General features: G+C 39.6%; 1 protein-coding gene across 2 annotated transcripts in view; it reads right to left on the reverse strand.

Annotated features, from left to right (window-relative positions):
• Positions 1-14,076, reverse strand: part of SLC22A16 (solute carrier family 22 member 16) — a 52,384-nt gene that overhangs the window by 36,867 nt on the left and 1,441 nt on the right. The window lies entirely within an intron of this gene.

The following is a 14,076-nucleotide window of genomic DNA, read 5'->3' on the forward strand; positions in this document are numbered from 1 at the left end:
CACCTGCTCTGTAATTGTTAGAGCTAAAAACAAAATAAAAAAGGTGAAGAATATCAAACAGAAAACCAAATATTCAATGGCCCACATTAAATACCTAACATGCACTTGATAAACTTGAAAATCATTATGAAATAATTTTATCTTATACAACTAATATGTAAGAATATTTGTCATGTAATTCAATAAAGAAAACTGCACAGCTTTAAAGTTCTTCCATTTATTTTGAAATTAATAGGACCAATGCTCCATTTCCAACATCCACTATGCACAAAACAACATTTTCACAACCATTTATGTTTTAGCATTTGCTATTTCTGTATTATCTATTTCTAAGATTATTTTTTGCAGAGAGAACTCAATACTAATAATATTTTTGGTAACACTATTTTCTATCATTATGTTTAAATTTTGGAACAGATTCCAATTCCACATTTTCTGTTCCCTTTGCATTGTACTGGTTTCACCAACACAGTGTATGAGGTAATAATTTCATGGCCTATAAACTGAAAGGAGCCTAACAGAATAGGAGTTAATACTATGTTTCCATCAAATTACAGGCATAAGGTACTCTTTTTTGTGTACAATATTATTTCATTTCATTCCTCCTTTTCTATTTGGTTAGTGGAATGTTTTTTTCTATTTATCTTTATGGCTTATTTTATTATTTTTGTTCAAACTACGTAAGCTTTAATAAATTCTCTTTGCAACTTTTTTCCACTGAGAACCTCAAAACAAAACTAAGTCCACAATGCCTTGAGTTATTTATTTTTTTTCTATTAGAAAGCTATACATCTGGAAACATAGGCATAAAATAAAACCATGAATATCCCTCTCCCCCCTCTGTTTGATATTGGACAGTGATATAAATTCTCTACTCTGAAATAAGTTATAACAATCCATTTTCTGTAAGAACACTTTCTCAATTACTTATGCCTTAGTATTGCCATAATTAAAGACTGCCCCTTAAGAAGAGTCAACAGTGTGATACTGTTGCAAAAAAAGCAAACGTGATTCTGGGATGCATTAACAAGTGTGTTGTAAACAAGACATGAGAAGTCATTCTTCCGCTCTACTCTGCGCTGGTTAGGCCCCAACTGGAGTATTGTGTCCAGTTCTGGGCACGCATTCAAAAAGATGTGGAAGAATTGAGAGGGTCAGAGAAAGCAACAACAAATGTTAAAGGTTCTGAGAAATGACCTATGAAGAAGGCTGAAAGAATTGGGGTTGTTTAGTTTGGAAAAGAGAAGATGAGAGGGACAGAAGAGTTTTCAGTATCTAAAAAGGGTGTCATCAGGAGGAGGGAGAAAAATTGTTACCTTAGCCTCGTAATGACAGAACAAGAAAGCATGGAAGTTAAACTGAGCAAGGGAGATTAGGTTGGGATCATAAAGGAAAAAGTCTAACTGTCAGGGTATTAAACACTGGAATTATAATTGCCAGGAGGGTTTGGTGGAATCTCATCTCTGGAGATGAGTAGTTTATAGGAGAGGTTACGAGTAAGGATTGCGACTCAGGATGGTCTAGACAGTATTTGGTCCTGCCATGAGGGCAGGGGACTGGACTCGATGACCTCTCGAGGTCCCTTCCAGTCCTAGAGTCTATGAGAGTCTAAGAATAGGCTTCTTATTCTTTGTCCATAGTATAGCAAAGGGAGATTTGGTTTTAGTCAAATCAGTCTCCATTTGGATCTAGGGTAAATTATTTTAATTTTTATTTCAGACTGCTATTCTGAACTTTGTCCAATAATATTGTTTATAGTTTGGAAATCTAGTTCCTCCTTGCATGGAAGACAACTGTAAATATTTCCTTTTGACTTGAGAGTTCTTAAAGGTCCATAAAACCCTACTTGCATTTTTTTCTAATTTTTCCAAGATTATCTTTGGTATTTTTACTAGGAACATGTAAAACTTTGGGTCACACAGACTTCCTTAGGATTGCCACTTAATGTGCTGAGACTACCTCTGAGCCTGTTTTCCCTGCCAGCTTGGGACTTCAGTACCCCATCTTGTTGAGCCAGATAGGCTAATCTGCTGCAACACAGACCCAGGGTCTGACCCGCACCCCCAAAGCTGCAGACTTAACTGAAAACAGCTTAGAAAGTACTCCTGTCTCTAGCACCCTGATACCCAGTTCCTAATGGAATCCAAACTCCAAATAAATCAGTTTTACTCTGCATAAAGCTTATACAGGGTAAACTCATAAATTGTCCGCCCTCTGTAACACTGATAGAGAGATATGCACAGCTGTTCGCTCCCCCAGGGATTATTTACTTACACTGGGTTAATTTATAAGCAAAAGTGATTTTATTAAACATAAACAGTAGGATTTACGTGGATCCAAGTAACAACAGACAGAGCAAAGTAAGTTACCAAGCAGAATGAAACAAAACAGGCAAGTCTAAGCTTAATACATTAAGAAACTGATTACACATAAAATCTCACCCTCAGACATCTTCCAGTAAGCTTCTTTCACAAACTGGACTCTTTCCTAGTCTGGGCCCAATTCTTTCCTCTGGTACAGTCCTTGTTCCAGCTCAGGTGGTAGGTAGGGGATTTTTCATGACTGCAGCCTCCTTTGTTCTGTTCCACACCCTTATATAGCTTTGGCACAAGGCGGAAATCTTTTGTCTCTCTGGGTTCCCACCCCTCCTTCTAAATGGAAAAGCACCAGCTTTAATATGGAGTCCAATACAAGGTGACATGGTCACATGTCCTGTGAAATCCCCAATGCTACATTCTTCCTGGCCTGACTCACAGGAAGGCTTGCAAGTAAACAGAGCCATTTACAACCAATTGTCCTAGTTGATGGGAGCCATCAAGATTCCAAACCACCATTAATGGCACAAACTTTGCATAATTACAATAGGACCTCAGAGTTATATTTCATATTTCTAGTTTCAAATATAATAGCGATACATTTATACTAATAGGATGGCCACACTCAGTAGATTATAAGCTTTGCAATGATATCTTACAAGAGACCTTTTGCATGAAGCATATTCCAGTTACATTATATTCACATATTAACATATTTTCATAAAATCATATGGAGTGCAACGTCACACTAGTAAAGATCACACAAACCAGATTATACATACTGCTTATCACTTACCTAACAAATTTTATAAAGTTTATTTCACATTCTAGCTTCTCCCTGAAATTTTAATAAGAGGAGGAAAATTTGTTTTCTAGAGTGAATTTATTCAAATCAGTTATTTCTAAATATTTTATTTCCATAGATGTCTGAGAGAACTGACATGAAATTTCGACCTGATTCAGTTTCATTCCTCATTAATATAGTAGCTTTGTCTTTTGAATATTCACTTTGTAACCCAATATATGGCTAAAATTACCTAGTTTCTGTAAAAATACAGTTATTAAGGATATAGGGGGTGTAAAACATTTAAATATATCACCAGCATAAAGGGCTATTTTATGCTCTCTGGTTTCATTTGTATGTCCTACAAATTCCCATTACCACTAACTTTCTCTGCAAGTGGTTCTATTTTTAGGGTAAATAAATTGGTAAAAGTGAACATCCCTGTCTTCTTCCTCTTTTAATGAGTATTTCTTTACTAATGGACCTCTTTATTATAATAATATATTATATTTTGGAGGTAAGTATAAAATATTTGTTTTCTAATTGTCAGACCAAATCAATATATAGTTCAAGAAAGTCCTCAGAAAAGGCCACTCAGAGCAAATTTCTGTTTCTTTATCCAGGCTGAGGAGATGAATTTAACACACACCATAGATTGTCTGAGTACTGTTTTCCAGAGATTAAATAAGTCCGGTCTTTATGAATCTATCAGTTGTTTAACTACTGCCTCTAATATTGTTGGCAATACATTGGCAACATTTTTAATGCGTACATTCAGAAGGGAAATTGGCCCTCAGTCAACTGTTGGTTTTTACTTCCTGTGTAATGGTGTGGCAATAGCATGCTGCACAGTTTCTGGGAACTTACCCTTCCCTTGTATTTTTGTACAGACCCTACTCGATAAAATGATTGATTCTTTCCAAAAAGTTTGCTTTTTCTTTTTTATTAGCAGTCTCGTTCTGGACTTTTTGTTTCAAGCTCTAGACACTGGTTCATCTAAACTAACTGTATCTTCTTCCAAAAATAAAGGTGTTTTTGTTTTTCTCTAGCTGTTCTGAGGGATTTACACATTGTAATGCATATAAATTAGTATTCAAATCCTGAAAGCTCGTATAATAGCTACTGGATTTTTTGTCATACTTTCCTTGGTTTTTAATTAGACAAATAGCTTTCCTATGAACCCACAGGATAAGACAAAATCTTATCAGGTTTACTGACCTTTCTAAAGCAGAATCTTTTGATTAGCTTTATTGTGACTTTGGCTCTTCAGTCCACAGAAAATTGAATTTTCCCCTTACATTTATTAATATTCTGTATTGCTCTTGGCTTTTTGTATCCTTATGTAGAGTAGCCATTCTTTTGGTTTCTTCTCTTTCAAGGAAGCCAATTCACAATTTATTCTTTAAATTGCTAGCTATTTAAAGCAATCTCCATAAATTACAACCTGTTTTCTATTTTAAGATTGTACTGTCTCATCTCATTTTACATATTCCAGAATCTCTCTCTTACTCAGTGTCACTACCTATGTGTTCTGCACTTGCGTATCATATAATATCGAGTTCTTTCCTTGTTTTTTCTCTTTTTTAGTGGATTGTACAATAGACCCCCTCTAGGAGCATGATCTGAAATAATACTATTGTCTATCTCAACAATACTATAATAGTATTGTCTACCTCAATGCTGTAGCCCTTGGGAGGTGAGCACCTTTTCCCATGTATGATACTGCAGTCCATCACAATTTTATCTTGTTTTTGTTCAATTTTAGATATACTTCCCTGGCTCTTTCTGGAAGGCATATGTAGTTGATCTCATGATTTGTTCAATTGCAGGCATCTATACAGAGCTCTTTTTAGTGCACAATTTCAGTTGCTTGGGTCTATGCAAAAGCAAAGCTTGCATGACTTCTCAATGGCTACCATGTTGTTCATTTAATTTGTGGGTTCACTGACTTCAGCAACTGTGAGAGTGCTGGCCAACCGCAGCTGTACCAGCACTCTGATCACTAAATCATCAATTACATTGCCCAGGAGTCATCCCTGAGGGGGAAGCTGTGCCTAATGTATAGACCGGAATGGTCTGAGGAAAGCCCCGAAAGCTAATTAGCCCATTACCAAAGAGGGGTGGTGGGAGGAGAGAGATTGACAGACTTTTCAGTGTCGGAGCCAGGAAAGATCTCAAAGGGGGAAGATACTTTCGGTCTCCCTTGCTCCTTGGCTAAGTGTGTGGCATTGTAAATACAGAGCTGCACAAATCTGTAAGGGTGGTGCAAAGGACACTAAAAATAAATTGCACAAGGTGTTTGACCGGAAAGTCTCTGAGCAGTCTGTGGCTAGAAAAAAGAGACAGGAGCGGGATGATGCCCTGTCAGACAAGGTGGGTTTGTCTGAGGTCATAGCCAGCAGGAGGGTTCAGTAGCCTCGACACTGGTGGAGACCCTGCAAAGGCTAGTGAAAAAACAAGAGGAGATGCACAAGACTCTGTAAGGTTTCCAGTAGTCACACACCTGGAGAGGCAGGCATCGCTTGCCTAGTAGGCACAGCAGCAAAAGAATCTGCAGGGCATCATCAAAGAGCAAGAGAATGTTCAGCAGCAGTTACTGCAAAGGATAGTGAGTCCCTTGGTAAGGAATGGCAGTTGGGCACAGGGACTGGACCCTGGAAGATGGGCTGCTATGGATGACCCCAATATATTCCTGGGTATCTTTGAGAGGGTGGCTTTGGGTGCAGGCTGGGAAAGAGGAGCCTGGACCCTGCAGCTAGTCCCCTGTATGACTAGGGAAGGCCAAGTAGCCTAGATGGCACTAAGGGTATGTCAAAGCAGCAAAGAATCCTGTGGCACCTTATACACTAACAGACGTTTTGAAGCATGAGCTTTCGTGGGTGAATATCCACTTCGTTGAATGCAACAGGGTATGTCTACACTGCAATGTAAGTTCAGGATTAGTGGGACTTGAGTCACCTGATTCCGGTTAGCAACCCCAGGGCTTGAGCATCTGCACTGATCATTCACTCGATGGTAAGAATTTTCCAAACTAGGCTCAAACCTGGGGCTCTGCCATCAATGCTGTAGCACACAGATCTGAGTCAAACCAAACATATCCCAGACTCCCTAGCATCTTCCTGAAATGTGGCTGCTCTAGCCCTTTGACTGTGGTGCACTGTGGGAAAACTTGACAGTCCACCCTGCCCACTACAGGAAGTCTGAACAGCCTGACAACACCTCCTGCTGAGCAGACTTTCTGGTGTGTGTGCTCGCAGCTATCGGAGCCAGCAACATGGAGGAGACACTTTTTGAAGAGCTTTTATTGCTGGCTCTTTCACTCCCACGTCAGGAAATGAGCAGAGCTTCATGAGGCACTGGTGGACATTGCAGCAGCGTTTCCTGACTCACTAAAGGAACCCAACAGAGCCTTTGATTGAGCAGGAAAAGGAGGAGAAAGAGGTAGGCAATGACAGAGATGTGGCAGACTCGAACTGGCTGATGCTGCTCATGACACTCAGTTTAGCTGCTGATACCCCACTGCGTAGACTGGCACTTCTGGCACAGGGCCACAAGCACAGACCAGTGCGATCACATTGTCATGCAGACCTGGGATGACCAGCAGTGGGTCCAGAACTTTCGCATGAAGAAAGCTACATTTCTGGAGCTTTGCGAGCAGCTTGCCCCAAGCCTCCAGGGTAAAGATACAAGCATCAGAGAGGCCTTGCTGGTCCAGAAGCAGGTTGCTATAACAATCTGGAAGCTGGTTACCCCAGACTGCTACTGGTCCATTACCAACCAGGTTGGGTTTGGAAAATCAACTAGGGGTGAAGTGCTGATGGAAGTTTCTGAGGCAATCAGGGGTGTGGTTTACCCCAAGGTGGCAGGCATATAAGTCCATGATGCCAGGGTTTTTCACTGGTCAGGAGTCTATATTCATGGACAGGCTGGGATACTATTCCCACCAAATGATATTGTCATAAACAGAGTTACTGTTCCCGTTGATATTCTGGGAGACCTCATGTACCCTCTTTTGCTTTTGGCTTATGAAACTGTACCCTGATTTCTGAGGACCTGGCAAAAGAAAGTTTAATTACACTCTCAGCAGGCATAGAATGGTTGTTGAATGTGCTTTTGGCAGACTGAAATCCCACTGAAAATGTCTACAGACCAATTTGGATTAGAGTGTCATTAATGCTGTCCGTATGACTAGGGCTTGCTGTGCTCTTCACAACCTTTGTGAAGCCAGAGGTAAGCCATTACTTCCTGAATGGACCTATGACAATGCGAGGCTGCTGAATCAGTACACTGAGCCAGAAAGTACACCAGTCACAGCTGAAGCTTGATACACCTGGGCAACAGAAGTCAAGGATGCATTGTGCTCCCATATTATGGACTTGCATGGCCCAATGGAAAAGGAAGAATAGTACCTTTATGAATGTGCTTGTGGGGGTGACTGATTGACATGACCACTTATCAAATGCGGGGCAGGCGGGTGCTGATTCACAGTATGGATCAATGTAAGGAAGTGATTGAAGTATGGATTGATTTAGCTAACTGTACAGAAGAAGAATGTTTGCATAGTAATTCTTATTGTCCCTGATCATGTGTTTCCCTTTATTATTTCAAATACACATTGTACGATGCAAAACACTGATAACAATACATTTTCTTGATGAAATAAAAAACTATTTATAAACATGTATTAGAAAAGTGCAACATTCACCTATTGGCAGGCAGGTCAGCTGCCAGTACCACACCAAAACACCAGTAACAACAGAACCTTAAAGGAAAAAAACCTCCAAACTAAAAATACATGAACAAGTGCAAATAGTAAAACCACTTACAAGACAGATGTGCCCTACCGTGGCATGTCCCCTGGTCTCCTTTCCCTTCTTTCCCTGTTTGCCGTGAATTTGGCACCAACAAAGGGAGATAAGAGGCATCCACCAGAGAGGAGGTCAGTCAGAGAACTGCATGGAGCAAAGTTGCCCTGCTCAGCTCCTAATGGACCCCTATTGGGAAGCTATTTATATCATAATAGAAAGATGTGGTGCTTGCTTTGAACCTATCAGAGGATCCTCACATGCAGCTCTTCAGCATGACTACAGTATCTTCAGCACATCAGAAATCACATGCCAAATATGCTCTGGAAGAATTCTTCAAGCATGAGAATCAGGTATTTCTACAATAAGTATCTCATAGGAATAAAACACATGAATGCACACAGATAGACCTTATACAACCTCTAGACAACAAACAATTAATCATCACTGAAGTTCCACTGCTCCTACTGATTTCTGACATGAAAATATGAGCTGTTGCAACAGTTCTGTGCAAATGCTATCACTTGGCACAATTAAGATGTTACAGGAATACACTGATGAAGTTTTTCTGTCACATATCCACTCCCAACTAGAACCCATAGGTGGACACTGATTTGAGATACTTAGTTTCTAGAAAGTTTGAAGCAATCAATCGAGAGAAATGTGGTGCTAGTGTTCATAAATATGCATTTAAACAGGAATAGCCCCTGCAAAACAGAGGAAACAATACTAAATTCTTGAAGCTACCAGGACAAAATGTTGAGGGAAACTGTGTTCTTCTCACCCTTAAGATACAGCACCAGTTATAATCCATCATGCTCATATAATATTTGCATCATGTCCCATGTTGTAGATGCAGCTTATCATGTACATTACAAAATAATGATTAATTCTGTACTGACAGTCATTGTGACTTTTTTCAAGTGAACATTGTGCATGACCAATTACCCATGTGCCTGAACTGCTTTTGGGTTTGGTAAAAATTATAGATTCTTACCAGTCTCTGAAACGCAGCTCACAGCCCTACACTATTTAACATTTTTATCACTGACCTGTATGAAGATATAAAATCATCATTGGTAATGTTTGCAAATGACACAAATATTGCAAGAGTGGTAAATAATGAAGACTGACAGAAGTGCTACAGAGTGACCTGGATCACTTGATAAGCTGAGTGGAAACAAACAATATTTTTAACTTTTCATTTAGCCATATTAAAATTAAAGTCATAATTTGAGGAACAAAGAACTTAGGCCTTATTTACAGAATGGGGGACTCTATCCTGAGAAACAGTGACTCTCACAAGGACTTGGGGGTCATAATGGATAATCAGCTGAACATAGCTCCCAGAGCAATGCTGCAGTGAAAAGGGCTAATGTGATCCTTGGCTATATTAATGGAAATATCAAGCAGGAGTAAGAAGGTTATATTACCGCTGTATTTGGCACTGATGTGTCTCCTATTGGATCTCTATTATTAGATCTAACAGATAAAGAGAAACTGATCACAGAAGTAAAAATTAATGGTCGCTTAGGCACAAGTGATTATGACTCGATCACATTTATAATGTGCATGCAGAATAAAGCTCAGAACAGTAATATATACACGTAGTGCTTTAGCAGGGCCAATTTCACAAAGCTGAAAACAATTATGAGCCATAGCAACTGGGAGGAAGAATTTAATCAGGAAAATGTGATTGATAATTGGGAAGTATTTAAGAACTCTTTACTACTAGATGCCCAAAAAGCCACAATTCCACAATCAAGAAAGTGATGGTACTTGTTGAAAAAATGACCTGGTTTAGAGGGGAAGTGAAAGCAGCTATAAAAAAATCACAATATATAACAAATGGAAAAAAGGGGAACTTGACAGTAATGAATATAAATCAGAAGTTAGGAATTGTAGAAAATTGATAAGGGAAGCAAAGGGACTCAAAGAGAACTCTATGGCCAGCAGAGTTAGGATAATAAAAAGTTTCTTAAATATATTAGGAACAAAAAGAATCCTGACAATGTTACTTGTCCATTACTAGATGAAAATGGAAGAATTATCAGTAATAATACAGAAAAGGTGGAAGTGTTCAATAAATATCTCTGTTCTGTATTTGGGAGGAAAATAAATTCTGTAGTCTCATCATATGGTAATAATACTCTTTCTATTCCACTAGTATCTCTGGGGGATGTAAAACAGAAGCTAATAAAGTTAGACTTTTTAAAATCAGCAGGTCCGGATAACTTGCATTGCTGGACCATTAATGCTGAATTTGAATAAGTCTTGGAGCAAGCTAACACTGTGCCAATTTTTAAAAAGGGTAAACAGGATGACCCAGGTACTCATAGGCCTGACATTAATCCCAGGCAGGATAATGGAGTGTCCAATATGGGACTTGATTAATAAAGAATTAAAAGGAGAGTAATGTATTTAATGTAAATCAACATGGGCTTATAGAATATAGATTTTCTGAAACTAACTTGTACTCTCCTCAAAAAAGAGATGTGAAGTTTGGTTGATGGTTGTTGACATAATATAATTAAACTTCTGTAGTGTTTCACTTGCTACTGCACAACATTTTGATTAAAAAACTAGAACAATATTACAGATACAGGATGTGGACATGAGGCTGAAGAGGATCCTAATGGGAGCAGGAAAGAATTTACTCATTGTCCTTCATGATGGAATAAATGATACTGCTAGATTCTCCCTGGGATGCATTAAAACAGATTATGCTAGCCTGGGGAAGACAAGTAAAGAAATGTAGGTTCAGGTGATCTTCAATGGGATTATACCTGTCCCTAGAGGAAAAGAACAAAAGGCAAGACAAGATTATGATGATCAGCAAATGGCTCAAACAATAGTGCTATAAGGAGGGTTTTGGAATATTCAACCATTGGGAGGCATTCACAAACAGAGAATGGTTCTAATGGGATGGACTCTATCTGAGTAGAGAGGGAAATAGACTTCTGGGGTAGAGGCTATCACAACTGATTAAAAGAGCTTTAAACTAAGACTTTGAGAGAGATGGTTGGGAGATGCTCATGTAATCTTCACACTTGATTCTAATATTGAGCAGAAGGAAAATCAAGTAAAAGGAGTACAGCAATGGAGAAAGGAACAGAGGGTAGGAGAATGGACAACAAAAGGAAAGATAGAGCCAGTACCACTGACAGTAACAGTCAGGTAGGTAATGATGGCAGTAAAATGACTACCTAAATTAGGTGAGGAATCTGCATGAAGCCAAGCAGAAACAAATAAGATGTGGTACATCAATGCAAGAAGCCTGCATAACAAAATGGAGGAACAAGAACTACTGGTGCAGGAAGTGAAATCGGATATTATAGGGAGAACAGAAACATGGAATAGTAATCACAACTGGAACACAGGTACTGAAGGGTAGGTGCTGTTCAGGTAGCTGCAGAGTAAGGTGGTGATTGGTAGAGTTACCTCTGATGTCACAGTGGTCTAGGACTCTTGGCATGGCATAGATACATGCTTTACAGTAGCTGAATGTCTATGCTGGCATACAGTTCATAAAGTCGAAATGGCTGAACTTAAAAACTGAAAGATAATTGACCGTGAAATCCAGTGATGATCCAATCTAGTGATTCTGAACAAAAAGGGCTCTGAACGATGCTTGTAGTTGCTTCCATTGATTCACGCTGACTCAATGGACATTCTAGGCTTCAGAGTGACAAATACAGTGACAATCCTGGAATCTTATTATATAGATTATAGAAAGACTGAAGTCTCTTCATTGTTATGGTTATGTGTAGCTCTGTTAGAAAGTGGACTATGACCACTTGTTCCTCCACAGTAAATTGAGTGAACCAAACCCAATTGTTCTTAAATTTCTTATGCATGTGAATTCATATCTGCCAGAATTGTGTATTTTGAAGAAGTCTGGAAGTAATCTTTCATGACATTTTTGAGATAAGAAAGGCTGGAAAATAAAAAATACACTCCGTACAATTATCTTCTTTTTCTCTACAAAGGAATGGCGTCTGAGTACTTCTAAGATGGTTGGGGTTTTTTGTTATTTGATAAATCTTTTGTGAACCTTGGGAATTCCCTGAGGCCCTATGAACATATAATAATTTACACAGGGGGTGGTACGGCCACAACAAGATCTGTGAGCTATGACTTACAAGAGGGAATATAGGGCTATATATGGGGAGGAGGAGTCTAGAAGAGCTCTGAGTGAAATGGAGAGGGAAAGTCTAGCATGGAATGGATGGGCTGGAGACAGATAAGGCCCCAACAAGTGGGAAGGAGAGGGAAGGCCTCGCACACGGAACTCAAATACTGCTGTTAGGGCAATGAGCACATATAAAAACATAGATGGACTAGTATATCCTGGGGGTCTGGATGTGGAAGAGCTCCAAATGTAGGACTCTCTCATCCAAAGTAGTTTTTATAAGGAACACAGTCTCCTGCTGAATTTATAAACACTGGAGTAGTTCTTGCACTGGGTTTCTCTTTGCTCCAAATTGTAGCAACTCCATCTAACATACTGCAAGCTTCCACACACCAGCAGTATAAAAATATTTTTTTAAAGTTAAGTACATCAACCAAACGTTTTGTTAAAATTAAGTTAAGGTAGCAACTATACTATTAATTGATAAGAATGCTATTAGAGCATTTAATTTATTAAGGAAAAAATGTAAAGTTAGAAAATTTGAAGTCAGATTTAAAATCAAGTGTTTGAAAGACAGGAATTTAGATCATTACCGTTCAAAAAAACCTATACATCACAAAATGTAGAAATATTTCATGAAGAAATCTACAAATAGGGTAAATCCTGACCCCTTTTCCCTTGGCATTTTTCCTCACCTATTTTAATTAAAGTATAAGCCAAGACTCCCCTTCAACCTCATGGAAAGCTCCTCCTGACTGCCCCTACCCCGGGTCCCCTGCAGCCATTCAACATCGCTCCTGTTTCCCGCCCTCTGACCGCCCCGACCCCTATCCACACCCCTGCATACCCCTTCCCACTATCCACCCCCACCTGCTCCTTGCCCCCTTACTGTGCTACCTGGAGCACCAGTGGCTGGCAGTGCTACAGCCGCTGCCCGGCTGGAGCCAGCCACGCCACCACGCAGCACAGAGCACCGGGTCAAGCCATGGCTCTGCAGCTGTGCTGCCCGGCCGCCCAGGGCATTTGCGCCGGTGGCGCGGCACACTGAGGCTGCGGGGGAGGGGGAACAGCAGGGGAGGGGCCGGGGGCTAGCCTCCCAGGCAAAGAGCTTAGGGGCCGGGCAGGAGGATCCCACGGGCCGCAGTTTGGCCACCTATGCGCTAGTGGTTCAGATCAGGGACTGGAATCCTGACCCTCATCCATACTCTTGGTATGGGTAGCTCATATATTACTCTCTATATTTATTCCAGACTAAACCATGGCTCTATTCACCATTCTGTGATGGGCCAGACACTATACTCTTCTCCATTTATCTTCCCAATAATGGTCAGAGACTTTACACTCCAAATACATGCCGGAGAACAACTTTTAAACCAATTTTCCTGAATTTATGAGCCCCAGACAACCTCCGCCACCTTCACTCCCATCCCCCCAGCAATAACGTACTCACTTTCACAATATTGGTTTCTGATAGACATCAGAAGGGGAGAATCCAGGTTATTATTATTTTTTTATTGTAGTTAGTGTCAGAAGGCCCCAATCAGGATCACAGCACCATTGTGTTAGGCACAACTCAAACATGAATGGACACAGTCCTTTTCTTGATAACAGCAGACCATACTGCTATAATTCATATATGCAACAGGGAGGAGGTAAATTTTTTTAACATTAGCTCCGTGTTTCTTTTCAAACATTTGTTTTATTTTAATTATTGCAATTTTCTAATATTGGTATTACAAATTATCTTTTCACAGCCTTAATGACATATTTTGTTTTGAAATGGCTTTGGACAAGGCCGTGATCTGACTTTTCAGTGACAGCAAAACTTTGAATTAATGTACTTTTACAAAAACTGGGATGAGCTGAACAAATGGGGAGGGCAGGAGGGAAATAAAAGACTTGAAATATTGAGAAACTGCTGGAATATTTTAAATGAAATGCTGAACACCAGCTTGAAATTATTTTCATTTATTTTTAAATCAACAATTTGTATGCACATGACAGAATCAATATTTGAATGGCTGTAGGCACCAAAGTAGA

Source organism: Chelonoidis abingdonii, chromosome 3, assembly GCF_003597395.2.
Source record: "Chelonoidis abingdonii isolate Lonesome George chromosome 3, CheloAbing_2.0, whole genome shotgun sequence".
Taxonomy (NCBI): Eukaryota; Metazoa; Chordata; order Testudines; family Testudinidae; genus Chelonoidis; species Chelonoidis abingdonii.